This window comes from Lethenteron reissneri, chromosome 63 (genome assembly GCF_015708825.2).
Source record: "Lethenteron reissneri isolate LAM-NWPU_2019-01 chromosome 63, ASM1570882v1, whole genome shotgun sequence".
Classification (NCBI taxonomy): domain Eukaryota; kingdom Metazoa; phylum Chordata; class Hyperoartia; order Petromyzontiformes; family Petromyzontidae; genus Lethenteron; species Lethenteron reissneri.
In genome coordinates, this window is record NC_083841.1 from 7,982,451 (window position 1) to 8,009,393 (window position 26,943).

The following is a 26,943-nucleotide window of genomic DNA, read 5'->3' on the forward strand; positions in this document are numbered from 1 at the left end:
TCTTTTAGAGTATATAATGACACTTGAATCTCACACTTTGAGCACATTTTCCCAAAATTAAACTTTCGACTTCGACATTACACAACCAAAATGAAAAAGGGTTTTGCGTGAATATAATTCGGCCTCATTCCCATTATCTAATATGATTTTCAGAATGGGACTCAAAACATCATTTTTGGGGAAAGTGAGATTATTTGATAAGATAAGTTAAACAGTTGCGTGTGATAAGTGTGATGGTTTGGACAAGTCTCCGCGTGACATAAACAAGCGTGAAGATTTATTCTTATTAAAAGTCGAAAAGAAACTAAAGACAAGTATGTAAGATGAAAAAATAAAATTCTCGCATCATAACGTAAATGTCAAGCAAAAGAAGTGCAATTTTTCTTCTTTTTTTAAACTGAAACTTCAATGCATGTTTTTGCACTCTTGCAGAGGTCCTGCCAATGACAAAATTCACGAATAAGAAAAGGGGGCGCATGGATTTGAACCAAGGACCTCTTGATCTGCAGTCAAATGCTCTACCTCTGAGCTACACCCCCATGCAATACTACAAATTTTGACGCAATCTTGAATATAATTTTTAGCTCATTTTCCCAGCAAACAAATGATCGACTTCACCGGTCCACAACCACCATGAACAAGTCTTTTAGAGTATATAATTACACTTAATCTCACACTTTGAGCACATTTTCTCAAAATTAAACATTCGACGTCGACATTACACAACCAAAATGAAAAAGGGTTTTGCGTGAATATAATTCGACCTCCTTCCCAATATCTAATATGATTTTCAGAATGGGACTCAAGACATCATTTTTGGGGAAAGTGAGATTATTTGGTAAGATAAGTTAAACAGTTGCGTGTGTTAAGTGTGATGGTTTGGACAAGTCTCCGTGTGACATAAATAAGCGTGAAGATTGCTTTTAATTAAAAGTCGAAAAGAAACTAAAGACAAGTATGTAAGATGGAAAAGAAAATTCTCGCATCATAACGTAAATGTGACGCAAAAGAGGTGCAATTTTTCTTCTTTATTTCAACTGAAACTTCTATGCATATTTTTGCACTCTTGCAGAGGTCCTGCCAATGACAAAATTCACGAACAAGAAAAGGGGGCGCTTGGATTTGAACCAAGGACCTCTTGATCTGCAGTCAAATGCTCTACCTCTGAGCTACACCCCCATCCAAAACTACAAATTTTGACACAATCTTGAATGAATATTTAGCTCATTTTCCCAGCAAACAAATTCTAGACTTCACCAGACCACAACCACGATGAACAAGTCTTTTAGAGGATATAATTGGACCTCAGTCACATTATTTAATCTGATTTTCAGAATGGCATTCATTACATACAAATTTGGGAAAGTGAAATGTATTTTGATGCAAGTTGCAGATAATTGTGTATGTAAGTTAGATGCTTTGGAAAAGTCTTCACGTGACTTAAAATGCGTACAAAATTTATTTTTCATCTCAAAGAAACTGAAGACATTCATGAGTGTTTTCTTTCAAAAATACTTCTCTAGTGATGAAGGGAAAGCAAAGTAAAAATATTCGATGTATTCTTAAAGGTGGAGCGATTTCTCTTTCGTCAAATTGATATCCTCGTGCATGTCGTTGCTCTATATAAATGGTTCTACCAAAATAAATTTCCCAAAAAAAGACAAAGGGGGCGCTTGGATTTGAACCAAGGACCTCTTGATCTGCAGTCAAATGCTCTACCTCTGAGCTACACCCCCATACAATACTACAAATTTTAACGCAATCTTGAATCTATTTTTTAGCTCATTTTCCCAGCATACAAATTATCAACCACCATGAACAAGTCTTTTAGAGTATATAATGACACTTGAATCTCACACTTTGAGCACATTTTCCCAAAATTAAACTTTCGACTTCGACATTACACAACCAAAATGAAAAAGGGTTTTGCGTGAATATAATTCGGCCTCATTCCCATTATCTAATATGATTTTCAGAATGGGACTCAAAACATCATTTTTGGGGAAAGTGAGATTATTTGATAAGATAAGTTAAACAGTTGCGTGTGATAAGTGTGATGGTTTGGACAAGTCTCCGCGTGACATAAATAAGCGTGAAGATTTATTCTTATTAAAAGTCGAAAAGAAACTAAAGACAAGTATGTAAGATGAAAAAATAAAATTCTCGCATCATAACGTAAATGTCAAGCAAAAGAAGTGCAATTTTTCTTCTTTTTTTAAACTGAAACTTCAATGCATGTTTTTGCACTCTTGCAGAGGTCCTGCCAATGACAAAATTCACGAATAAGAAAAGGGGGCGCATGGATTTGAACCAAGGACCTCTTGATCTGCAGTCAAATGCTCTACCTCTGAGCTACACCCCCATGCAATACTACAAATTTTGACGCAATCTTGAATATAATTTTTAGCTCATTTTCCCAGCAAACAAATGATCGACTTCACCGGTCCACAACCACCATGAACAAGTCTTTTAGATTATATAATTACACTTAATCTCACACTTTGAGCACATTTTCTCAAAATTAAACATTCGACGTCGACATTACACAACCAAAATGAAAAAGGGTTTTGCGTGAATATAATTCGACCTCCTTCCCAATATCTAATATGATTTTCAGAATGGGACTCAAAACATCATTTTTGGGGAAAGTGAGATTATTTGGTAAGATAAGTTAAACAGTTGCGTGTGTTAAGTGTGATGGTTTGGACAAGTCTCCGTGTGACATAAATAAGCGTGAAGATTGCTTTTAATTAAAAGTCGAAAAGAAACTAAAGACAAGTATGTAAGATGGAAAAGAAAATTCTCGCATCATAACGTAAATGTGACGCAAAAGAGGTGCAATTTTTCTTCTTCATTTCAACTGAAACTTCTATGCATATTTTTGCACTCTTGCAGAGGTCCTGCCAATGACAAAATTCACGAACAAGAAAAGGGGGCGCTTGGATTTGAACCAAGGACCTCTTGATCTGCAGTCAAATGCTCTACCTCTGAGCTACACCCCCATCCAAAACTACAAATTTTGACACAATCTTGAATGAATATTTAGCTCATTTTCCCAGCAAACAAATTCTAGACTTCACCAGACCACAACCACGATGAACAAGTCTTTTAGAGGATATAATTGGACCTCAGTCACATTATTTAATCTGATTTTCAGAATGGCATTCATTACATACAAATTTGGGAAAGTGAAATGTATTTTGATGCAAGTTGCAGATAATTGTGTATGTAAGTTAGATGCTTTGGAAAAGTCTTCACGTGACTTAAAATGCGTACCAAAATTTCTTTTTCATCTCAAAGAAACTGAAGACATTCATGAGTGTTTTCTTTCAAAAATACTTCTCTAGTGATGAAGGGAAAGCAAAGTAAAAATATTCGATGTATTCTTAAAGGTGGAGCGATTTCTCTTTCGTCAAATCGATATCCTCGTGCATGTCGTTGCTCTATATAAATGGTTCTACCAAAATAAATTTCCCGAAAAAGACAAAGGGGGCGCTTGGATTTGAACCAAGGACCTCTTGATCTGCAGTCAAATGCTCTACCTCTGAGCTACACCCCCATGCATTGCTACAAATTTTGACGCAATCTTGAATCTATTTTTTAGCTCATTTTCCCAGCAAACAAATGATCGACTTCACCGGTCCACAACCACCATGAACAAGTCTTTTAGAGTATATAATTACACTTGAATCTCACACTTTGAGCACATTTTCCCAAAATTAAACTTTCGACTTCGACATTACACAACCAAAATGAAAAAGGGTTTTGCGTGAATATAATTCGGCTTCATTCCCATTATCTAATATGATTTTCAGAATGGGACTCAAAACATCATTTTTGGGGAAAGTGAGATTATTTGGTAAGATAAGTTAAACAGTTGCATGTGTTAAGTGTGATGGTTTGGACAAGTCTCCGCGTGACATAAATAAGCGTGAAGATTGCTTTTAATTAAAAGTCGAAAAGAAACTAAAGACAAGTATCTAAGATGAAAAAAGAAAATTCTCGCATCATAACGTAAATGTCAAGCAAAAGAAGTGCAATTTTTCTTCTTTGTTGAAACTGAAACTTCTATGCATGTTTTTGCACTCTTGCAGAGGTCCTGCCAATGACAAAATTCACGAACAAGAAAGGGGGCGCTTGGATTTGAACCAAGGACCTCTTGATCTGCAGTCAAATGCTCTACCTCTGAGCTACACCCCCATCCAATACTACAAATTTTGACGCAATCTTGAATAAATATTTTGCTCATTTTCCCAGCAAACAAATTCTCGACTTCACCAGACCACAACCACTATCAACAAGTCTTTTAGAGGATATAATTGGACCTCAGTCACATTATTTCATCAGATTTTCAGAATGGCATTCATTACATACAAATTTGGGAAAGTGAAATGTATTTTGATGCAAAATGCAGATAATTGTGTATGTAAGTTAGATGCTTTGGAAAAGTCTTCACGTGACTTAAAATGCGTACCAAAATTTCTTTTTCATCTCAAAGAAACTGAAGACATTCATGAGTGTTTTCTTTCAAAAATACTTCTCTAGTGATGAAGGGAAAGCAAAGTAGAAATATTCGATGTATTCTTAAAGGTGGAGCGATTTCTCTTTCGTCAAATCGATATCCTCGTGCATGTCGTTGCTCTATATAAATGGTTCTACCAAAATAAATTTCCCAAAAAAGACAAAGGGGGCGCTTGGATTTGAACCAAGGGCCTCTTGATCTGCAGTCAAATGCGCTACCTCTGAGCTACACCCCCATGCAATACTACAAATTTTGACACAATCTTGAATCTATTTTTTAGCTCATTTTCCCAGCAAACAAATGATCGACTTCACCGGTCCACAACCACCATGAACAAGTCTTTTAGAGTATATAATTACACTTGAATCTCACACTTTGAGCACATTTTCCCAAAATTAAACTTTCGACTTCGACATTACACAACCAAAATGAAAAAGGGTTTTGCGTGAATATAATTCGGCCTCATTCCCATTATCTAATATGATTTTCAGAATGGGACTCAAAACATCATATTTGGGGAAAGTGAGATTATTTGGTAAGATAAGTTAAACAGTTGCGTGTGTTAAGTGTGATGGTTTGGACAAGTCTCCGCGTGACATAAATAAGCGTGAAGATTGCTTTAAATTAAAAGTCGAAAAGAAACTAAAGACAAGTATGTAACTTAAATGTCAAGCAAAAGAGGTGCAATTTTTCTTCTTTATTTAAACTGAAACTTCTATGCATGATTTTGCACTCTTGCAGAGGTCCTGCCAATGACAAAATTCACGAACAAGAAAAGGGGGCGCTTGGATTTGAACCAAGGACCTCTTGATCTGCAGTCACATGCTCTACCTCTGAGCTACACCCCCATCCAATACTACAAATTTTGACACAATCTTGAATAAATATTTAGCTCATTTTCCCAGCAAACAAATTCTCGACTTCACCAGACCACAACCACTATGAACAATTCTTTTAGAGGATGTAATTGGACCTCAGTCACATTATTTAATCTGATTTTCAGAATGGCATTCATTACATACAAATTTGGGAAAGTGAAATGTATTTTGATGCAACCTGCAGATAATTGTGTACGTTAGTTAGATGCTTTGGAAAAATCTTCACGTGACTTAAAATGCGTAAAAAATTTTCTTTTTCATCTCAAAGAAACTGAAGACATTCATGGGTGTTTTCTTTCAAAAATACTTCTCTAGTGATGAAGGGAAAGCAAAGTAGAAATATTCGATGTATTCTTAAAGGTGGAGCGATTTCTCTTTCGTCAAATTGATATCCTCGTGCATGTCGTTGCTCTATATAAATGGTTCTACCAAAATAAATTTCCCAAAAAAGACAAAGGGGGCGCTTGGATTTGAACCAAGGGCCTCTTGATCTGCAGTCAAATGCGCTACCTCTGAGCTACACCCCCATGCAATACTACAAATTTTGACACAATCTTGAATCTATTTTTTAGCTCATTTTCCCAGCAAACAAATGATCGACTTCACCGGTCCACAACCACCATGAACAAGTCTTTTAGAGTATATAATTACACTTGAATCTCACACTTTGAGCACATTTTCCCAAAATTAAACTTTCGTCTTCGACATTACACAACCAAAATGAAAAAGGGTTTTGCGTGAATATAATTCGGCCTCATTCCCATTATCTAATATGATTTTCAGAATGGGACTCAAAACATCATATTTGGGGAAAGTGAGATTATTTGGTAAGATAAGTTAAACAGTTGCGTGTGTTAAGTGTGATGGTTTGGACAAGTCTCCGCGTGACATAAACAAGCGTGAAGATTGCTTTTAATTTAAAGTCGAAAAGAAACTAAAGACAAGTATGTAAGATGAAAAAAGAAAATTCTCGCATCATAACGTAAATGTCAAGCAAAAGAGGTGCAATTTTTCTTCTTTATTTAAACTGAAACTTCCATACATGATTTTGCACTCTTGCAGAGGTCCTGCCAATGACAAAATTCACGAACAAGAAAAGGGGGCGCTTGGATTTGAACCAAGGACCTCTTGATCTGCAGTCAAATGCTCTATCTCTGAGCTACACCCCCATCCAATACTACAAATTTTGACACAATCTTGAATAAATATTTAGCTCATTTTCCCAGCAAACAAATTCTCGACTTCACCAGACCACAACCACTATGAACAATTCTTTTAGAGGATGTAATTGGACCTCAGTTACATTATTTAATCTGATTTTCAGAATGGCATTCATTACATACAAATTTGGGAAAGTGAAATGTATTTTGATGCAACCTGCAGATAATTGTGTACGTAAGTTAGATGCTTTGGAAAAATCTTCACGTGACTTAAAATGCGTAAAAAATTTATTTTTCATCTCAAAGAAACTGAAGACATTCATGGGTGTTTTCTTTCAAAAATACTTCTCTAGTGATGAAGGGAAAGCAAAGTAGAAATATTCGATGTATTCTTAAAGGTGGAGCGATTTCTCTTTCGTCAAATTGATATCCTCGTGCATGTCGTTGCTCTATATAAATGGTTCTACCAAAATAAATTTCCCAAAAAAGACAAAGGGGGCGCTTGGATTTGAACCAAGGACCTCTTGATCTGCAGTCGAATGCTCTACCTCTGAGCTACACCCCCATGCAATACCACAAATTTTGACACAATCTTGAATCTATTTTTTAGCTCATTTTCCCAGCAAACAAATGATCGACTTCACTGGTCCACAACCACCAGGAACAAGTCTTTTAGAGTATATAATTACACTTGAATCTCACACTTTGAGCACATTTTCCCAAAATTAAACTTTCGACTTCGACATTACACAACCAAAATGAAAAAGGGTTTTGCGTGAATATAATTCGGCCTCATTCCCATTATCTAATATGATTTTCAGAATGGGACTCAAAACATCATATTTGGGGAAAGTGAGATTATTTGGTAAGATAAGTTAAAGAGTTGCGTGTGTTAAGTGTGATGGTTTGGACAAGTCTCCGCGTGACATAAATAAGCGTGAAGATTGCTTTTAATTTAAAGTCGAAAAGAAACTAAAGACAAGTATGTAAGATGAAAAAAGAAAATTCTCGCATCATAACGTAAATGTCAAGCAAAAGAGGTGCAATTTTTCTTCTTTATTTAAACTGAAACTTCTATGCATGATTTTGCACTCTTGCAGAGGTCCTGCCAATGACAAAATTCACGAACAAGAAAAGGGGGCGCTTGGATTTGAACCAAGGACCTCTTGATCTGCAGTCAAATGCTCCACCTCTGAGCTACACCCCCATCCAATACTGCAAAATTTGACACAATCTTGAATAAATATTTAGCTCATTTTCCCAGCAAACAAATTTTAGACTTCACCAGACCACAACCACGATGAACAAGTCTTTTAGAGGATATAATTGGACCTCAGTCACATTATTTCATCTGATTTTCAGAATGGCATTCATTACATACAAATTTGGGAAAGTGAAATGTATTTTGATGCAAAATGCAGATAATTGTGTATGTAAGTTAGATGCTTTGGAAAAGTCTTCACGTGACTTAAAATGCGTAAATATTTTTCTTTTTCATCTCAAAGAAACTGAAGACATTCATGGGTGTTTTCTTTCAAAAATACTTCTCTAGTGATGAAGGGAAAGCAAAGTAGAAATATTCGATGTATTCTTAAAGGTGGAGCGATTTCTCTTTCGTCAAATTGATATCCTCGTGCATGTCGTTGCTCTATATAAATGGTTCTACCAAAATAAATTTCCCAAAAAAGACAAAGGGGGCGCTTGGATTTGAACCAAGGACCTCTTGATCTGCAGCCAAATGCTCTACCTCTGAGCTACACCCCCATGCAATACTACAAATTTTAACGCAATCTTGAATCTATTTTTTAGCTCATTTTCCCAGCAAATAAATGATCGACTTCACCGGTCCACAACCACCATGAACAAGTCTTTTAGAGTATATAATTACACTTGAATCTCACACTTTGAGCACATTTTCCCAAAATTAAACTTTCGACTTCGACATTACACAACCAAAATGAAAAAGGGTTTTGCGTGAATATAATTCGGCCTCATTCCCATTATCTAATATGATTTTCAGAATGGGACTCAAAACATCATATTTGGGGAAAGTGAGATTATTTGGTAAGATAAGTTAAACAGTTGCGTGTGTTAAGTGTGATGGTTTGGACAAGTCTCCGCGTGACATAAATAAGCGTGAAGATTTCTTTTTATTAAAAGTCGAAAATAAACTAAAGACAAGTATGTAACTTAAATGTCAAGCAAAAGAGGTGCAATTTTTCTTCTTTATTTAAACTGAAACTTCTATGCATGATTTTGCACTCTTGCAGAGGTCCTGCCAATGACAAAATTCACGAACAAGAAAAGGGGGCGCTTGGATTTGAACCAAGGACCTCTTGATCTGCAGTCAAATGCTCCACCTCTGAGCTACACCCCCATCCAATACTGCAAAATTTGACACAATCTTGAATAAATATTTAGCTCATTTTCCCAGCAAACAAATTTTAGACTTCACCAGACCACAACCACGATGAACAAGTCTTTTAGAGGATATAATTGGACCTCAGTCACATTATTTCATCTGATTTTCAGAATGGCATTCATTACATACAAATTTGGGAAAGTGAAATGTATTTTGATGCAAAATGCAGATAATTGTGTATGTAAGTTAGATGCTTTGGAAAAGTCTTCACGTGACTTAAAATGCGTAAATATTTTTCTTTTTCATCTCAAAGAAACTGAAGACATTCATGGGTGTTTTCTTTCAAAAATACTTCTCTAGTGATGAAGGGAAAGCAAAGTAGAAATATTCGATGTATTCTTAAAGGTGGAGCGATTTCTCTTTCGTCAAATTGATATCCTCGTGCATGTCGTTGCTCTATATAAATGGTTCTACCAAAATAAATTTCCCAAAAAAGACAAAGGGGGCGCTTGGATTTGAACCAAGGGCCTCTTGATCTGCAGTCAAATGCGCTACCTCTGAGCTACACCCCCATGCAATACTACAAATTTTGACACAATCTTGAATCTATTTTTTAGCTCATTTTCCCAGCAAACAAATGATCGACTTCACCGGTCCACAACCACCATGAACAAGTCTTTTAGAGTATATAATTACACTTGAATCTCACACTTTGAGCACATTTTCCCAAAATTAAACTTTCGTCTTCGACATTACACAACCAAAATGAAAAAGGGTTTTGCGTGAATATAATTCGGCCTCATTCCCATTATCTAATATGATTTTCAGAATGGGACTCAAAACATCATATTTGGGGAAAGTGAGATTATTTGGTAAGATAAGTTAAACAGTTGCGTGTGTTAAGTGTGATGGTTTGGACAAGTCTCCGCGTGACATAAACAAGCGTGAAGATTGCTTTTAATTTAAAGTCGAAAAGAAACTAAAGACAAGTATGTAAGATGAAAAAAGAAAATTCTCGCATCATAACGTAAATGTCAAGCAAAAGAGGTGCAATTTTTCTTCTTTATTTAAACTGAAACTTCCATGCATGATTTTGCACTCTTGCAGAGGTCCTGCCAATGACAAAATTCACGAACAAGAAAAGGGGGCGCTTGGATTTGAACCAAGGACCTCTTGATCTGCAGTCAAATGCTCTATCTCTGAGCTACACCCCCATCCAATACTACAAATTTTGACACAATCTTGAATAAATATTTAGCTCATTTTCCCAGCAAACAAATTCTCGACTTCACCAGACCACAACCACTATGAACAATTCTTTTAGAGGATGTAATTGGACCTCAGTTACATTATTTAATCTGATTTTCAGAATGGCATTCATTACATACAAATTTGGGAAAGTGAAATGTATTTTGATGCAACCTGCAGATAATTGTGTACGTAAGTTAGATGCTTTGGAAAAATCTTCACGTGACTTAAAATGCGTAAAAAAATTTATTTTTCATCTCAAAGAAACTGAAGACATTCATGGGTGTTTTCTTTCAAAAATACTTCTCTAGTGATGAAGGGAAAGCAAAGTAGAAATATTCGATGTATTCTTAAAGGTGGAGCGATTTCTCTTTCGTCAAATTGATATCCTCGTGCATGTCGTTGCTCTATATAAATGGTTCTACCAAAATAAATTTCCCAAAAAAGACAAAGGGGGCGCTTGGATTTGAACCAAGGACCTCTTGATCTGCAGTCGAATGCTCTACCTCTGAGCTACACCCCCATGCAATACCACAAATTTTGACACAATCTTGAATCTATTTTTTAGCTCATTTTCCCAGCAAACAAATGATCGACTTCACTGGTCCACAACCACCAGGAACAAGTCTTTTAGAGTATATAATTACACTTGAATCTCACACTTTGAGCACATTTTCCCAAAATTAAACTTTCGACTTCGACATTACACAACCAAAATGAAAAAGGGTTTTGCGTGAATATAATTCGGCCTCATTCCCATTATCTAATATGATTTTCAGAATGGGACTCAAAACATCATATTTGGGGAAAGTGAGATTATTTGGTAAGATAAGTTAAAGAGTTGCGTGTGTTAAGTGTGATGGTTTGGACAAGTCTCCGCGTGACATAAATAAGCGTGAAGATTGCTTTTAATTTAAAGTCGAAAAGAAACTAAAGACAAGTATGTAAGATGAAAAAAGAAAATTCTCGCATCATAACGTAAATGTCAAGCAAAAGAGGTGCAATTTTTCTTCTTTATTTAAACTGAAACTTCTATGCATGATTTTGCACTCTTGCAGAGGTCCTGCCAATGACAAAATTCACGAACAAGAAAAGGGGGCGCTTGGATTTGAACCAAGGACCTCTTGATCTGCAGTCAAATGCTCCACCTCTGAGCTACACCCCCATCCAATACTGCAAAATTTGACACAATCTTGAATAAATATTTAGCTCATTTTCCCAGCAAACAAATTTTAGACTTCACCAGACCACAACCACGATGAACAAGTCTTTTAGAGGATATAATTGGACCTCAGTCACATTATTTCATCTGATTTTCAGAATGGCATTCATTACATACAAATTTGGGAAAGTGAAATGTATTTTGATGCAAAATGCAGATAATTGTGTATGTAAGTTAGATGCTTTGGAAAAGTCTTCACGTGACTTAAAATGCGTAAATATTTTTCTTTTTCATCTCAAAGAAACTGAAGACATTCATGGGTGTTTTCTTTCAAAAATACTTCTCTAGTGATGAAGGGAAAGCAAAGTAGAAATATTCGATGTATTCTTAAAGGTGGAGCGATTTCTCTTTCGTCAAATTGATATCCTCGTGCATGTCGTTGCTCTATATAAATGGTTCTACCAAAATAAATTTCCCAAAAAAGACAAAGGGGGCGCTTGGATTTGAACCAAGGACCTCTTGATCTGCAGCCAAATGCTCTACCTCTGAGCTACACCCCCATGCAATACTACAAATTTTAACGCAATCTTGAATCTATTTTTTAGCTCATTTTCCCAGCAAATAAATGATCGACTTCACCGGTCCACAACCACCATGAACAAGTCTTTTAGAGTATATAATTACACTTGAATCTCACACTTTGAGCACATTTTCCCAAAATTAAACTTTCGACTTCGACATTACACAACCAAAATGAAAAAGGGTTTTGCGTGAATATAATTCGGCCTCATTCCCATTATCTAATATGATTTTCAGAATGGGACTCAAAACATCATATTTGGGGAAAGTGAGATTATTTGGTAAGATAAGTTAAACAGTTGCGTGTGTTAAGTGTGATGGTTTGGACAAGTCTCCGCGTGACATAAATAAGCGTGAAGATTTCTTTTTATTAAAAGTCGAAAATAAACTAAAGACAAGTATGTAACTTAAATGTCAAGCAAAAGAGGTGCAATTTTTCTTCTTTATTTAAACTGAAACTTCTATGCATGATTTTGCACTCTTGCAGAGGTCCTGCCAATGACAAAATTCACGAACAAGAAAAGGGGGCGCTTGGATTTGAACCAAGGACCTCTTGATCTGCAGTCAAATGCTCCACCTCTGAGCTACACCCCCATCCAATACTGCAAAATTTGACACAATCTTGAATAAATATTTAGCTCATTTTCCCAGCAAACAAATTTTAGACTTCACCAGACCACAACCACGATGAACAAGTCTTTTAGAGGATATAATTGGACCTCAGTCACATTATTTCATCTGATTTTCAGAATGGCATTCATTACATACAAATTTGGGAAAGTGAAATGTATTTTGATGCAAAATGCAGATAATTGTGTATGTAAGTTAGATGCTTTGGAAAAGTCTTCACGTGACTTAAAATGCGTAAATATTTTTCTTTTTCATCTCAAAGAAACTGAAGACATTCATGGGTGTTTTCTTTCAAAAATACTTCTCTAGTGATGAAGGGAAAGCAAAGTAGAAATATTCGATGTATTCTTAAAGGTGGAGCGATTTCTCTTTCGTCAAATTGATATCCTCGTGCATGTCGTTGCTCTATATAAATGGTTCTACCAAAATAAATTTCCCAAAAAAGACAAAGGGGGCGCTTGGATTTGAACCAAGGACCTCTTGATCTGCAGTCAAATGCTCTACCTCTGAGCTACACCCCCATGCAATACTACAAATTTTAACGCAATCTTGAATCTATTTTTTAGCTCATTTTCCCAGCAAATAAATGATCGACTTCACCGGTCCACAACCACCATGAACAAGTCTTTTAGAGTATATAATTACACTTGAATCTCACACTTTGAGCACATTTTCCCAAAATTAAACTTTCGACTTCGACATTACACAACCAAAATGAAAAGGGTTTTGCGTGAATATAATTCGGCCTCATTCCCATTATCTAATATGATTTTCAGAATGGGACTCAAAACATCATATTTGGGGAAAGTGAGATTATTTGGTAAGATAAGTTAAACAGTTGCGTGTGTTAAGTGTGATGGTTTGGACAAGTCTCCGCGTGACATAAATAAGCGTGAAGATTTCTTTTTATTAAAAGTCGAAAATAAACTAAAGACAAGTATGTAACTTAAATGTCAAGCAAAAGAGGTGCAATTTTTCTTCTTTATTTAAACTGAAACTTCTATGCATGATTTTGCACTCTTGCAGAGGTCCTGCCAATGACAAAATTCACGAACAAGAAAAGGGGGCGCTTGGATTTGAACCAAGGACCTCTTGATCTGCAGTCCAATGCTCTACCTCTGAGCTACACCCCCATGCAATACTACAAATTTTGACACAATCTTGAATCTATTTTTTAGCTCATTTTCCCAGCAAACAAATGATCGACTTCACCGGTCCACAACCACCAGGAACAAGTCTTTTAGAGTATATAATTACACTTGAATCTCACACTTTGAGCACATTTTCCCAAAATTAAACTTTCGACTTCGACATTACACAACCAAAATGAAAAAGGGTTTTGCGTGAATATAATTCGGCCTCATTCCCATTATCTAATATGATTTTCAGAATGGGACTCAAAACATCATATTTGGGGAAAGTGAGATTATTTGGTAAGATAAGTTAAAGAGTTGCGTGTGTTAAGTGTGATGGTTTGGACAAGTCTCCGCGTGACATAAATAAGCGTGAAGATTGCTTTTAATTTAAAGTCGAAAAGAAACTAAAGACAAGTATGTAAGATGAAAAAAGAAAATTCTCGCATCATAACGTAAATGTCACGCAAAAGAGGTGCAATTTTTCTTCTTTATTTAAACTGAAACTTCTATGCATGATTTTGCACTCTTGCAGAGGTCCTGCCAATGACAAAATTCACGAACAAGAAAAGGGGGCGCTTGGATTTGAACCAAGGACCTCTTGATCTGCAGTCAAATGCTCTACCTCTGAGCTACACCCCCATCCAATACTGCAAAATTTGACACAATCTTGAATAAATATTTAGCTAATTTTCCCAGCAAACAAATTCTCGACGTCACCAGACCACAACCACTATCAACAAGTCTTTTAGAGGATATAATTGGACCTCAGTCACATTATTTAATCTGATTTTCAGAATGGCATTCATTACATACAAATTTGGGAAAGTGAAATGTATTTTGATGCAAAATGCAGATAATTGTGTATGTAAGTTAGATGCTTTGGAAAAGTCTTCACGTGACTTAAAATGCGTAAATATTTTTCTTTTTCATCTCAAAGAAACTGAAGACATTCATGGGTGTTTTCTTTCAAAAATACTTCTCTAGTGATGAAGGGAAAGCAAAGTAGAAATATTCGATGTATTCTTAAAGGTGGAGCGATTTCTCTTTCGTCAAATTGATATCCTCGTGCATGTCGTTGCTCTATATAAATGGTTCTACCAAAATAAATTTCCCAAAAAAGACAAAGGGGGCGCTTGGATTTGAACCAAGGACCTCTTGATCTGCAGTCAAATGCTCTACCTCTGAGCTACACCCCCATGCAATACTACAAATTTTAACGCAATCTTGAATCTATTTTTTAGCTCATTTTCCCAGCAAATAAATGATCGACTTCACCGGTCCACAACCACCATGAACAAGTCTTTTAGAGTATATAATTACACTTGAATCTCACACTTTGAGCACATTTTCCCAAAATTAAACTTTCGACTTCGACATTACACAACCAAAATGAAAAAGGGTTTTGCGTGAATATAATTCGGCCTCATTCCCATTATCTAATATGATTTTCAGAATGGGACTCAAAACATCATATTTGGGGAAAGTGAGATTATTTGGTAAGATAAGTTAAACAGTTGCGTGTGTTAAGTGTGATGGTTTGGACAAGTCTCCGCGTGACATAAATAAGCGTGAAGATTTCTTTTTATTAAAAGTCGAAAATAAACTAAAGACAAGTATGTAACTTAAATGTCAAGCAAAAGAGGTGCAATTTTTCTTCTTTATTTAAACTGAAACTTCTATGCATGATTTTGCACTCTTGCAGAGGTCCTGCCAATGACAAAATTCACGAACAAGAAAAGGGGGCGCTTGGATTTGAACCAAGGACCTCTTGATCTGCAGTCAAATGCTCTACCTCTGAGCTACACCCCCATCCAATACTACAAATTTTGACACAATCTTGAATAAATATTTAGCTCATTTTCCCAGCAAACAAATTCTCGACTTCACCAGACCACAACCACTATGAACAATTCTTTTAGAGGATGTAATTGGACCTCAGTCACATTATTTAATCTGATTTTCAGAATGGCATTCATTACATACAAATTTGAGAAAGTGAAATGTATTTTGATGCAACCTGCAGATAATTGTGTACGTAAGTTAGATGCTTTGGAAAAATCTTCACGTGACTTAAAATGCGTAAAAAATTTTCTTTTTCATCTCAAAGAAACTGAAGACATTCATGGGTGTTTTCTTTCAAAAATACTTCTCTAGTGATGAAGGGAAAGCAAAGTAGAAATATTCGATGTATTCTTAAAGGTGGAGCGATTTCTCTTTCGTCAAATTGATATCCTCGTGCATGTCGTTGCTCTATATAAATGGTTCTACCAAAATAAATTTCCCAAAAAAGACAAAGGGGGCGCTTGGATTTGAACCAAGGGCCCCTTGATCTGCAGTCAAATACTCTACCTCTGAGCTACACCCCCATGCAATACTACAAATTTTGACACAATCTTGAATCTATTTTTTAGCTCATTTTCCCAGCAAACAAATGATCGACTTCACCGGTCCACAACCACCATGAACAAGTCTTTTAGAGTATATAATTACACTTGAATCTCACACTTTGAGCACATTTTCCCAAAATTAAACTTTCGACTTCGACATTACACAACCAAAATGAAAAAGGGTTTTGCGTGAATATAATTCGGCCTCATTCCCATTATCTAATATGATTTTCAGAATGGGACTCAAAACATCATATTTGGGGAAAGTGAGATTATTTGGTAAGATAAGTTAAACAGTTGCGTGTGTTAAGTGTGATGGTTTGGACAAGTCTCCGCGTGACATAAACAAGCGTGAAGATTGCTTTTAATTTAAAGTCGAAAAGAAACTAAAGACAAGTATGTAAGATGAAAAAAGAAAATTCTCGCATCATAGCGTAAATGTCAAGCAAAAGAGGTGCAATTTTTCTTCTTTATTTAAACTGAAACTTCTATGCATGATTTTGCACTCTTGCAGAGGTCCTGCCAATGACAAAATTCACGAACAAGAAAAGGGGGCGCTTGGATTTGAACCAAGGACCTCTTGATCTGCAGTCAAATGCTCTACCTCTGAGCTACACCCCCATCCAATACTACAAATTTTGACACAATCTTGAATAAATATTTAGCTAATTTTCCCAGCAAACAAATTCTCGACGTCACCAGACCACAACCACTATCAACAAGTCTTTTAGAGGATATAATTGGACCTCAGTCACATTATTTAATCTGATTTTCAGAATGGCATTCATTACATACAAATTTGGGAAAGTGAAATGTATTTTGATGCAAGTTGCAGATAATTGTGTATGTAAGTTAGATGCTTTGGAAAAGTCTTCACCTGACTTAAAATGCGTAATTTTTTTCTTTTTCATCTCAAAGAAACTGAAGACATTCATGGATGTTTTCTTTCAAAAATACTTCTCTAGTGATGAAGGGAAAGCAAAGTAGAAATATTCGATGTATTCTTAAAGGTGGAGCGATTTCTCTTTCGTCAAATTGATATCTTCGTGCATGTCGTTGCTCTATATAAATGGTTCTACCAAAATAAATTTCACAATAAAGACAAAGGGGGCGCTTGGATTTGAACCAAGGACCTCTTGATCTGCAGTCAAATGCTCTACCCCTGAGCTACACCCCCATGCAATACTACAAATTTTGACACAATCTTGAATCTATTTTTTAGCTCATTTTCCCAGCAAACAAATGATCGACTTCACCGGTCCACAACCACCATGAACAAGTCTTTTAGAGTATATAATTACACTTGAATCTCACACTTTGAGCACATTTTCCCAAAATTAAACTTTCGTCTTCGACATTACACAACCAAAATGAAAAAGGGTTTTGCGTGAATATAATTCGGCCTCATTCCCATTATCTAATATGATTTTCAGAATGGGACTCAAAACATCATATTTGGGGAAAGTGAGATTATTTGGTAAGATAAGTTAAACAGTTGCGTGTGTTAAGTGTGATGGTTTGGACAAGTCTCCGCGTGACATAAACAAGCGTGAAGATTGCTTTTAATTTAAAGTCGAAAAGAAACTAAAGACAAGTATGTAAGATGAAAAAAGAAAATTCTCGCATCATAACGTAAATGTCAAGCAAAAGAGGTGCAATTTTTCTTCTTTATTTAAACTGAAACTTCCATGCATGATTTTGCACTCTTGCAGAGGTCCTGCCAATGACAAAATTCACGAACAAGAAAAGGGGGCACTTGGATTTGAACCAAGGACCTCTTGATCTGCAGTCAAATGCTCTATCTCTGAGCTACACCCCCATCCAATACTACAAATTTTGACACAATCTTGAATAAATATTTAGCTCATTTTCCCAGCAAACAAATTCTCGACTTCACCAGACCACAACCACTATGAACAATTCTTTTAGAGGATGTAATTGGACCTCAGTTACATTATTTAATCTGATTTTCAGAATGGCATTCATTACATACAAATTTGGGAAAGTGAAATGTATTTTGATGCAACCTGCAGATAATTGTGTACGTAAGTTAGATGCTTTGGAAAAATCTTCACGTGACTTAAAATGCGTAAAAAAATTTATTTTTCATCTCAAAGAAACTGAAGACATTCATGGGTGTTTTCTTTCAAAAATACTTCTCTAGTGATGAAGGGAAAGCAAAGTAGAAATATTCGATGTATTCTTAAAGGTGGAGCGATTTCTCTTTCGTCAAATTGATATCCTCGTGCATGTCGTTGCTCTATATAAATGGTTCTACCAAAATAAATTTCCCAAAAAAGACAAAGGGGGCGCTTGGATTTGAACCAAGGACCTCTTGATCTGCAGTCGAATGCTCTACCTCTGAGCTACACCCCCATGCAATACTACAAATTTTGACACAATCTTGAATCTATTTTTTAGCTCATTTTCCCAGCAAACAAATGATCGACTTCACTGGTCCACAACCACCAGGAACAAGTCTTTTAGAGTATATAATTACACTTGAATCTCACACTTTGAGCACATTTTCCCAAAATTAAACTTTCGACTTCGACATTACACAACCAAAATGAAAAAGGGTTTTGCGTGAATATAATTCGGCCTCATTCCCATTATCTAATATGATTTTCAGAATGGGACTCAAAACATCATATTTGGGGAAAGTGAGATTATTTGGTAAGATAAGTTAAAGAGTTGCGTGTGTTAAGTGTGATGGTTTGGACAAGTCTCCGCGTGACATAAATAAGCGTGAAGATTGCTTTTAATTTAAAGTCGAAAAGAAACTAAAGACAAGTATGTAAGATGAAAAAAGAAAATTCTCGCATCATAACGTAAATGTCAAGCAAAAGAGGTGCAATTTTTCTTCTTTATTTAAACTGAAACTTCTATGCATGATTTTGCACTCTTGCAGAGGTCCTGCCAATGACAAAATTCACGAACAAGAAAAGGGGGCGCTTGGATTTGAACCAAGGACCTCTTGATCTGCAGTCAAATGCTCTACCTCTGAGCTACACCCCCATCCAATACTGCAAAATTTGACACAATCTTGAATAAATATTTAGCTCATTTTCCCAGCAAACAAATTTTAGACTTCACCAGACCACAACCACGATGAACAAGTCTTTTAGAGGATATAATTGGACCTCAGTCACATTATTTCATCTGATTTTCAGAATGGCATTCATTACATACAAATTTGGGAAAGTGAAATGTATTTTGATGCAAAATGCAGATAATTGTGTATGTAAGTTAGATGCTTTGGAAAAGTCTTCACGTGACTTAAAATGCGTAAATATTTTTCTTTTTCATCTCAAAGAAACTGAAGACATTCATGGGTGTTTTCTTTCAAAAATACTTCTCTAGTGATGAAGGGAAAGCAAAGTAGAAATATTCGATGTATTCTTAAAGGTGGAGCGATTTCTCTTTCGTCAAATTGATATCCTCGTGCATGTCGTTGCTCTATATAAATGGTTCTACCAAAATAAATTTCCCAAAAAAGACAAAGGGGGCGCTTGGATTTGAACCAAGGACCTCTTGATCTGCAGTCAAATGCTCTACCTCTGAGCTACACCCCCATGCAATACTACAAATTTTAACGCAATCTTGAATCTATTTTTTAGCTCATTTTCCCAGCAAATAAATGATCGACTTCACCGGTCCACAACCACCATGAACAAGTCTTTTAGAGTATATAATTACACTTGAATCTCACACTTTGAGCACATTTTCCCAAAATTAAACTTTCGACTTCGACATTACACAACCAAAATGAAAAAGGGTTTTGCGTGAATATAATTCGGCCTCATTCCCATTATCTAATATGATTTTCAGAATGGGACTCAAAACATCATATTTGGGGAAAGTGAGATTATTTGGTAAGATAAGTTAAACAGTTGCGTGTGTTAAGTGTGATGGTTTGGACAAGTCTCCGCGTGACATAAATAAGCGTGAAGATTTCTTTTTATTAAAAGTCGAAAATAAACTAAAGACAAGTATGTAACTTAAATGTCAAGCAAAAGAGGTGCAATTTTTCTTCTTTATTTAAACTGAAACTTCTATGCATGATTTTGCACTCTTGCAGAGGTCCTGCCAATGACAAAATTCACGAACAAGAAAAGGGGGCGCTTGGATTTGAACCAAGGACCTCTTGATCTGCAGTCAAATGCTCCACCTCTGAGCTACACCCCCATCCAATACTGCAAAATTTGACACAATCTTGAATAAATATTTAGCTCATTTTCCCAGCAAACAAATTTTAGACTTCACCAGACCACAACCACGATGAACAAGTCTTTTAGAGGATATAATTGGACCTCAGTCACATTATTTCATCTGATTTTCAGAATGGCATTCATTACATACAAATTTGGGAAAGTGAAATGTATTTTGATGCAAAATGCAGATAATTGTGTATGTAAGTTAGATGCTTTGGAAAAGTCTTCACGTGACTTAAAATGCGTAAATATTTTTCTTTTTCATCTCAAAGAAACTGAAGACATTCATGGGTGTTTTCTTTCAAAAATACTTCTCTAGTGATGAAGGGAAAGCAAAGTAGAAATATTCGATGTATTCTTAAAGGTGGAGCGATTTCTCTTTCGTCAAATTGATATCCTCGTGCATGTCGTTGCTCTATATAAATGGTTCTACCAAAATAAATTTCCCAAAAAAGACAAAGGGGGCGCTTGGATTTGAACCAAGGACCTCTTGATCTGCAGTCAAATGCTCTACCTCTGAGCTACACCCCCATGCAATACTACAAATTTTAACGCAATCTTGAATCTATTTTTTAGCTCATTTTCCCAGCAAATAAATGATCGACTTCACCGGTCCACAACCACCATGAACAAGTCTTTTAGAGTATATAATTACACTTGAATCTCACACTTTGAGCACATTTTCCCAAAATTAAACTTTCGACTTCGACATTACACAACCAAAATGAAAAAGGGTTTTGCGTGAATATAATTCGGCCTCATTCCCATTATCTAATATGATTTTCAGAATGGGACTGAAAACATCATATTTGTGGAAAGTGAGATTATTTTGTAAGATAAGTTAAACAGTTGCGTGTGATAAGTGTGATAGTTTGGACAAGTCTCCGCGTGACATAAATAAGCGTGAAGATTGCTTTAAATTAAAAGTCGAAAAGAAACTAAAGACAAGTATGTAAGATGAAAAAAGAAAATTCTCGCATCATAACGTAAATGTCAAGCAAAAGAGGTGCAATTTTTCTTCTTTATTTAAACTGAAATTTGTATGCATGTTTTTGCACTCTTGCAGAGGTCCTGCCAATAACAAAATTCACGAACAAGAAAAGGGGGCGCTTGGATTTGAACCAAGGACCTCTTGATCTGCAGTCAAATGCTCTACCTCTGAGCTACACCCCCATGCAATGCTCCAAATTTTGATGTAATCTTGAATCTATTTTTTAGCTCATTTTCCCAGCAAACAAATGATCGACTTCACCGGTCCACAACCACCATGAACAAGTCTTTTAGAGTATATAATTACACTTGAATCTCACACTTTGAGCACATTTTCCCAAAATTAAACTTTCGACTTCGACATTACACAACCAAAATGAAAAAGGGTTTTGTGTGAATATAATTCGGCCTCATTCCCATTATCTAATATGATTTTCAGAAATGAACTCAAAACATAATATTTGGGGAAAGTGAGATTATTTGGTAAGATAAGTTAAACAGTTGCGTGTGTTAAGGGTGATGGTTTGGACAAGTCTCCGCGTGACATAAATAAGCGTGAAGATTGCTTTTAAATTAAAAGTCGAAAAGAAACTAAAGACAAGTATGTAAGATGAAAAAGAAAATTCTCGCATCATAACGTAAATGTCAAGCAAAAGAGGTGCAATTTTTCTTCTTTATTTAAACTGAAACTTCTATGCATATTTTTGCACTCTTGCAGAGGTCCTGCCAATGACAAAATTCACGAACAAGAAAAGGGGGCGCTTGGATTTGAACCAAGGACCTCTTGATCTGCAGTCAAATGCTCTACCTCTGAGCTACACCCCCATCCAATACTACAAATTTTGACACAATCTTGAATAAATATTTAGCTCATTTTCCCAGCAAACAAATTCTAGACTTCACCAGACCACAACCACGATGAACAAGTCTTTTAGAGGATATAATTGGACGTCAGTCACATTATTTAATCTGATTTTCAGAATGGCATTCATTACATACAAATTTGGGAAAGTGAAATGTATTTTGATGCAAGTTGCAGATAATTGTGTATGTAAGTTAGATGCTTTGGAAAAGTCTTCACGTGACTTAAAATGCGTAAAGATTTTTTTTATAAATCACAAAGAAACTGAAGACATTCATGGGTGTTTTCTTTCAAAAATACTTCTCTAGTGATGAAGGGAAAGCAAATTAGAAATATTCGATGTATTCTTAAAGGTGGAACGATTTCTCTATCGTCAAATTGATATCCTCGTGCATGTCTTTGCACTAGATAAATTGTTCTGCCAAGATACATTTCACAAAAAAGACAAAAGGGTCGTTTGGATTTGAACTAAGGACCTCGATGATCTACAGTCAAACACTCTACCTGAAAGCGACACTTGAATTTCACACTTTGAGCACATTTACCCAAAATCAAACTCTCGAATTCACCATTACACAACCGAATGTCCAAGGCTTTGGGTGAATATCATTCGGTTGCAGTCCCATTATCTAATATGATTTTCAGAATGGGATTCAAAACATCAGATTTGGGGAAAGTGATATTCTTTCATAAGACAAGTTAAACAGTTTTGTGTGTTAAGTGTAATAGTTTGGACAGGTCTCAACGTGTGACGTAAATAAGCGTGAAGATTTTTTTTTATTAAAAGTCGAAAAAGAAACTAAAGACAATTATGGAAGCTTCATAACAACTTCTCGCATCATAACGTAAATGTCAAGCAAAAGAGGTGCGATTTCTTTTCTTTGTTTAAACTGATAGTTCTATGCATGTCTTTGCACTCCAGCAGAGGTCCTGCCAATGACAAAATTCACTAACAAGAAAAGGGGGCGCTTGGATTTGAACCAAGGACCTCTTGATCTGCAGTCAAATGCTCTACCTCTGAGCTACACCCCCATCCAATACTACAAATTTTGACACAATCTTGAATCTATTATTAGGTCATTTTCCCAGCAAACAAATTATCGACTTCACCGGTCCACAACCACGATGAACAAGTCTTTTAGAGGATATAATTGGACGTCAGTCACATTATTTAATCTGATTTTCAGAATGGCATTCATTACATACAAATTTGGGAAAGTGAAATGTATTTTGATGCAAGTTGCAGATAATTGTGTATGTAAGTTAGATGCTTTGGAAAAGTCTTCACGTGACTTAAAATGCGTAAAGATTTTTTTTATAAATCACAAAGAAACTGAAGACATTCATGGGTGTTTTCTTTCAAAAATACTTCTCTAGTGATGAAGGGAAAGCAAATTAGAAATATTCGATGTATTCTTAAAGGTGGAGCGATTTCTCTATCGTCAAATTGATATCCTCGTGCATGTCTTTGCACTAGATAAATTGTTCTGCCAAGATACATTTCACAAAAAAGACAAAAGGGTCGTTTGGATTTGAACTAAGGACCTCGATGATCTACAGTCAAACACTCTACCTGAAAGCGACACTTGAATTTCACACTTTGAGCACATTTACCCAAAATCAAACTCTCGAATTCACCATTACACAACCGAATGTCCAAGGCTTTTTATGAATATCATTCGGTTGCAGTCGCATTATCTAATATGATTTTCAGAATGGGATTCAAAACATCAGATTTGGGGAAAGTGATATTCTTTCATAAGACAAGTTAAACAGTTTTGTGTGTTAAGTGTAATAGTTTGGACAGGTCTCAACGTGTGACGTAAATAAGCGTGAAGATTTTTTTTATTAAAAGTCGAAAAAGAAACTAAAGACAATTATGGAAGCTTCATAACAACTTCTCGCATCATAACGTAAATGTCAAGCAAAAGAGGTGCGATTTATTTTCTTTATTTAAACTGATAGTTCTATGTATGTCTTTGCACTCCAGCAGAGGTCCTGCCAATGACAAAATTCACTAACAACAAAAGGGGGCGCTTGGATTTGAACCAAGGGCCTCTTGATCTGCAGTCAAATGCTCTACCTCTGAGCTACACCCCCATGCACTACTACAAATTTTTACGCAATCTTGAATCTATTCTTTCAGCTTATTTTCCCAGCAAACAAATTCTCGACATCACCAGTTCACAACCACCATGAACAAGTCTTTTAGAGGATATAATGGGAACTGAGTCACATTATCTGATCTGATTTTCAGAATTGCATTCATTACATCAACCTTTGGGAAAGTGAAATGTATTTTTATACAAGTTGCAGAGTATTGTGTATGTAAGTTAGATGCTTAGAAAAAGCCTTCACGTAACTTAAAATGCGTAATGATTTTTTTTAAATCACAAAGAAACTGAAGACATTCATGGGTGTTTTCTTTCAAAAATACTTCTCTAGTGATGAAGGGAAAGTACGTCCCAAAAGAATGCACCGTTACACCACTCTGCGTCTGAACAGACAATTGTGTGAATAACAAATCGAACTTAACATCTTTAATGTTTTGCAATTATTCCATGCGAAAGAATGAGAAATTGCGAATGGCGTGTATTGGTAAAGGATTATTGTCATCAGTATTTATACCACAATTACATTTCACAATAAAAAAAAATGTTCCCGTTTCCTCGCAATACCTCGTGGAGGCCTGCGGGACAGAATGCTCCGCTACGCGCTAAGCAAAAAGCCTGCGTGCTCTCGCCCTAAGACACACACGAGCACGTGAATAATATCAGATCCATAAAAAAGTTTATTTTTTTATTTTTGGGTTAGAGCGCGTAAATATGAACTTGTTGAAGCGGCCACCACCCGATATACCAATTAGCAAGGTTTTGTCGTGTAAACAAAACGTGCCAATTATTTGCTATTTCAGCCCACCCGCTTGTGCGTTTGGAGAATAAACAAACGACATGGACGATTCGAGGACCTCGTGAAGTTTCGCTGGTGATGACAGCAACCAGCTTTATTAGGCGATGAGCCAGGATTGTCAGAATAAGTCTTCCTTTTTCGGTCTTTAATAGAGGGAGTAAAAGTAGCAACTAAACGTGCCAATAAGTAACTAATTGGAAGATTTTGTTTACGTGACAAACCTGATTTGGATGTCGCGTGGTGGCAGGTTTAACGAAACATTATTCTTACTAATCTAATCTAATCCAAAAAACCTTTATTATGGATATTGGTTGGGAAAGCCTTCTATTACGCGTTCAACCGAGTGAACAACAATGCAGGAGGCCTACGGTTTACAACCTTCCCACATTTGCAGCGTTTATATAAAGCCACGTGAATCGGTTTACGACGATTAAACTTGATTTACGACACATCTGGTTTCTGATGTGACTTAGCGTGAAGCATTTGTTATTCTCAAGTACGTTTGTAGATTTTTTTGTCACCTATTAAACCTTGATAAACGTGACTGATAAAAGGAAACCACATTGGCCAAGCAGTATTTTTTTCTATTTCTGCTGTCTATTGGAAAATATGGTCTGATTTACAACAATCCGATTTACGACGGGGTTTCCAGGAACGTATTGTGTCTTACAAGCGGTGACCAGCCGTACGGCTGTAGGGGAGCTTGTGAAGTACCGGTGAGGACGCTTGACGCCGAGGTTGAGGCACACGTATATTTATTCACAATACGACAGTGGGCATATACACACTCGAGGGGGTATCGGCCCCCTCACCCGTATAACTCGGGATACACCCCTAGCTAACTCTGTCCTAGCCCCGAATCCTCCACTAATGGGCTAGGGGAGGCTAAATGGCCCGACACTGGTAAGTCGGGCCCGGTACCCGGAGTTCCAGACCAGCTCTTACAAGAGCACCGGCTCTGGCTTTCGGGACCACGCCGCTGGCTCAGTCCTGTCCGGCCCTGAAAAGGACATCGAACCAGGGGAGTCCAGGGCTCTATCTAAGACGTCTTCAGTCTTCTTCCCTTAGCTTAAACATAACTGACTTGAGCCCTTTGAACATCCCCTTTTATACCCAACCCCTCCCTGAGGGGTGGGGCCCCGGGGGATCATAACGTTCGAACCAGCCCCCCCCCCAGGGTGTCTGGCTCGGACGTCGTAGAGGGCACCTCCTCGTGCACTTACGTAGCCCCGCCCACTGTGTTTGTTTTCCATAGGCTGCCATGCATAACGGGCCCTCTCTTTAACACCCCTACACTTGCATAAGTGAAATAAAAAAACTGATCCGGAAATTACATTTTTTACATGGCAGAGAAATGCCCACTCTACTGAATCGAATGCATTTTCTCCATGAAGGGTTGCTACATGCATGTGCTGTTTGAGAAGATGTTTAAGTTCAAAGGATTGCAGCGACGAGTCTTCTTTCGTAAGGATAAATAGCCTTCAGATCGAAGATGTCATTGTAAATATTGTTATCCACTCGATTTTCTGCTCAGAAGCAAAGTGGATCTCGTTCGCTCCTATTTAAAGGAGTGAAGACAACAGATGAGTAACTGAAAATAACATGTGATGTCCCGCCCTCTTGCATGAATGTATGTATGTTGAACTTCTTTCTTACCGTACGTAGCCAACCGTGATAATCGGATGAGCGAAATTAAATCAGATGGAATTAAGTCACATGGTAAGGAGTCCAGTCTCAGCGAGAAAGGGCTTTCGTCCACATTTTGAAATCGGTATTCAACAGCGAGGTTAGCCTCTCGCCTCCACACTGGTGGGATCCGCACGTCCACCTTGGATCAGTGTCGTTACCCCACAATCCCCCTCGCCCCTCCACACACAGAACTGGACCGTTCCAACTAAGCCTG

At 36.6% G+C, this 26,943-nt stretch overlaps 18 non-coding genes across 18 annotated transcripts; all 18 read right to left on the minus strand.

The window, feature by feature from the left end:
• Positions 1-1,107: 1,107 nt before the first annotated feature.
• Positions 1,108-1,179, minus strand: TRNAC-GCA (transfer RNA cysteine (anticodon GCA)). The gene has a single exon. It is a non-coding gene; the product is annotated as a tRNA-Cys (tRNA).
• A 485-nt stretch (positions 1,180-1,664) lies between these two features.
• On the minus strand, positions 1,665-1,736 carry TRNAC-GCA (transfer RNA cysteine (anticodon GCA)). Its single transcript has one exon. It is a non-coding gene; the product is annotated as a tRNA-Cys (tRNA).
• A 1,194-nt stretch (positions 1,737-2,930) lies between these two features.
• Positions 2,931-3,002, minus strand: TRNAC-GCA (transfer RNA cysteine (anticodon GCA)). Its single transcript has one exon. It is a non-coding gene; the product is annotated as a tRNA-Cys (tRNA).
• Positions 3,003-3,487: 485 nt separating this feature from the next.
• TRNAC-GCA (transfer RNA cysteine (anticodon GCA)) lies at positions 3,488-3,559 on the minus strand. Its single transcript has one exon. It is a non-coding gene; the product is annotated as a tRNA-Cys (tRNA).
• A 569-nt stretch (positions 3,560-4,128) lies between these two features.
• TRNAC-GCA (transfer RNA cysteine (anticodon GCA)) lies at positions 4,129-4,200 on the minus strand. Its single transcript has one exon. It is a non-coding gene; the product is annotated as a tRNA-Cys (tRNA).
• Positions 4,201-12,990: 8,790 nt separating this feature from the next.
• TRNAC-GCA (transfer RNA cysteine (anticodon GCA)) lies at positions 12,991-13,062 on the minus strand. Its single transcript has one exon. It is a non-coding gene; the product is annotated as a tRNA-Cys (tRNA).
• A 1,182-nt stretch (positions 13,063-14,244) lies between these two features.
• TRNAC-GCA (transfer RNA cysteine (anticodon GCA)) lies at positions 14,245-14,316 on the minus strand. The gene has a single exon. It is a non-coding gene; the product is annotated as a tRNA-Cys (tRNA).
• Positions 14,317-14,801: 485 nt separating this feature from the next.
• TRNAC-GCA (transfer RNA cysteine (anticodon GCA)) lies at positions 14,802-14,873 on the minus strand. Its single transcript has one exon. It is a non-coding gene; the product is annotated as a tRNA-Cys (tRNA).
• Positions 14,874-15,414: 541 nt separating this feature from the next.
• TRNAC-GCA (transfer RNA cysteine (anticodon GCA)) lies at positions 15,415-15,486 on the minus strand. The gene has a single exon. It is a non-coding gene; the product is annotated as a tRNA-Cys (tRNA).
• Positions 15,487-16,613: 1,127 nt separating this feature from the next.
• Positions 16,614-16,685, minus strand: TRNAC-GCA (transfer RNA cysteine (anticodon GCA)). Its single transcript has one exon. It is a non-coding gene; the product is annotated as a tRNA-Cys (tRNA).
• Positions 16,686-17,169: 484 nt separating this feature from the next.
• On the minus strand, positions 17,170-17,241 carry TRNAC-GCA (transfer RNA cysteine (anticodon GCA)). The gene has a single exon. It is a non-coding gene; the product is annotated as a tRNA-Cys (tRNA).
• Positions 17,242-19,010: 1,769 nt separating this feature from the next.
• TRNAC-GCA (transfer RNA cysteine (anticodon GCA)) lies at positions 19,011-19,082 on the minus strand. The gene has a single exon. It is a non-coding gene; the product is annotated as a tRNA-Cys (tRNA).
• A 485-nt stretch (positions 19,083-19,567) lies between these two features.
• On the minus strand, positions 19,568-19,639 carry TRNAC-GCA (transfer RNA cysteine (anticodon GCA)). The gene has a single exon. It is a non-coding gene; the product is annotated as a tRNA-Cys (tRNA).
• Positions 19,640-20,737: 1,098 nt separating this feature from the next.
• TRNAC-GCA (transfer RNA cysteine (anticodon GCA)) lies at positions 20,738-20,809 on the minus strand. Its single transcript has one exon. It is a non-coding gene; the product is annotated as a tRNA-Cys (tRNA).
• Positions 20,810-21,379: 570 nt separating this feature from the next.
• Positions 21,380-21,451, minus strand: TRNAC-GCA (transfer RNA cysteine (anticodon GCA)). The gene has a single exon. It is a non-coding gene; the product is annotated as a tRNA-Cys (tRNA).
• A 570-nt stretch (positions 21,452-22,021) lies between these two features.
• TRNAC-GCA (transfer RNA cysteine (anticodon GCA)) lies at positions 22,022-22,093 on the minus strand. The gene has a single exon. It is a non-coding gene; the product is annotated as a tRNA-Cys (tRNA).
• Positions 22,094-23,090: 997 nt separating this feature from the next.
• Positions 23,091-23,162, minus strand: TRNAC-GCA (transfer RNA cysteine (anticodon GCA)). Its single transcript has one exon. It is a non-coding gene; the product is annotated as a tRNA-Cys (tRNA).
• Positions 23,163-24,158: 996 nt separating this feature from the next.
• TRNAC-GCA (transfer RNA cysteine (anticodon GCA)) lies at positions 24,159-24,230 on the minus strand. Its single transcript has one exon. It is a non-coding gene; the product is annotated as a tRNA-Cys (tRNA).
• Between the last annotated feature and the right edge of the window lie 2,713 nt (positions 24,231-26,943).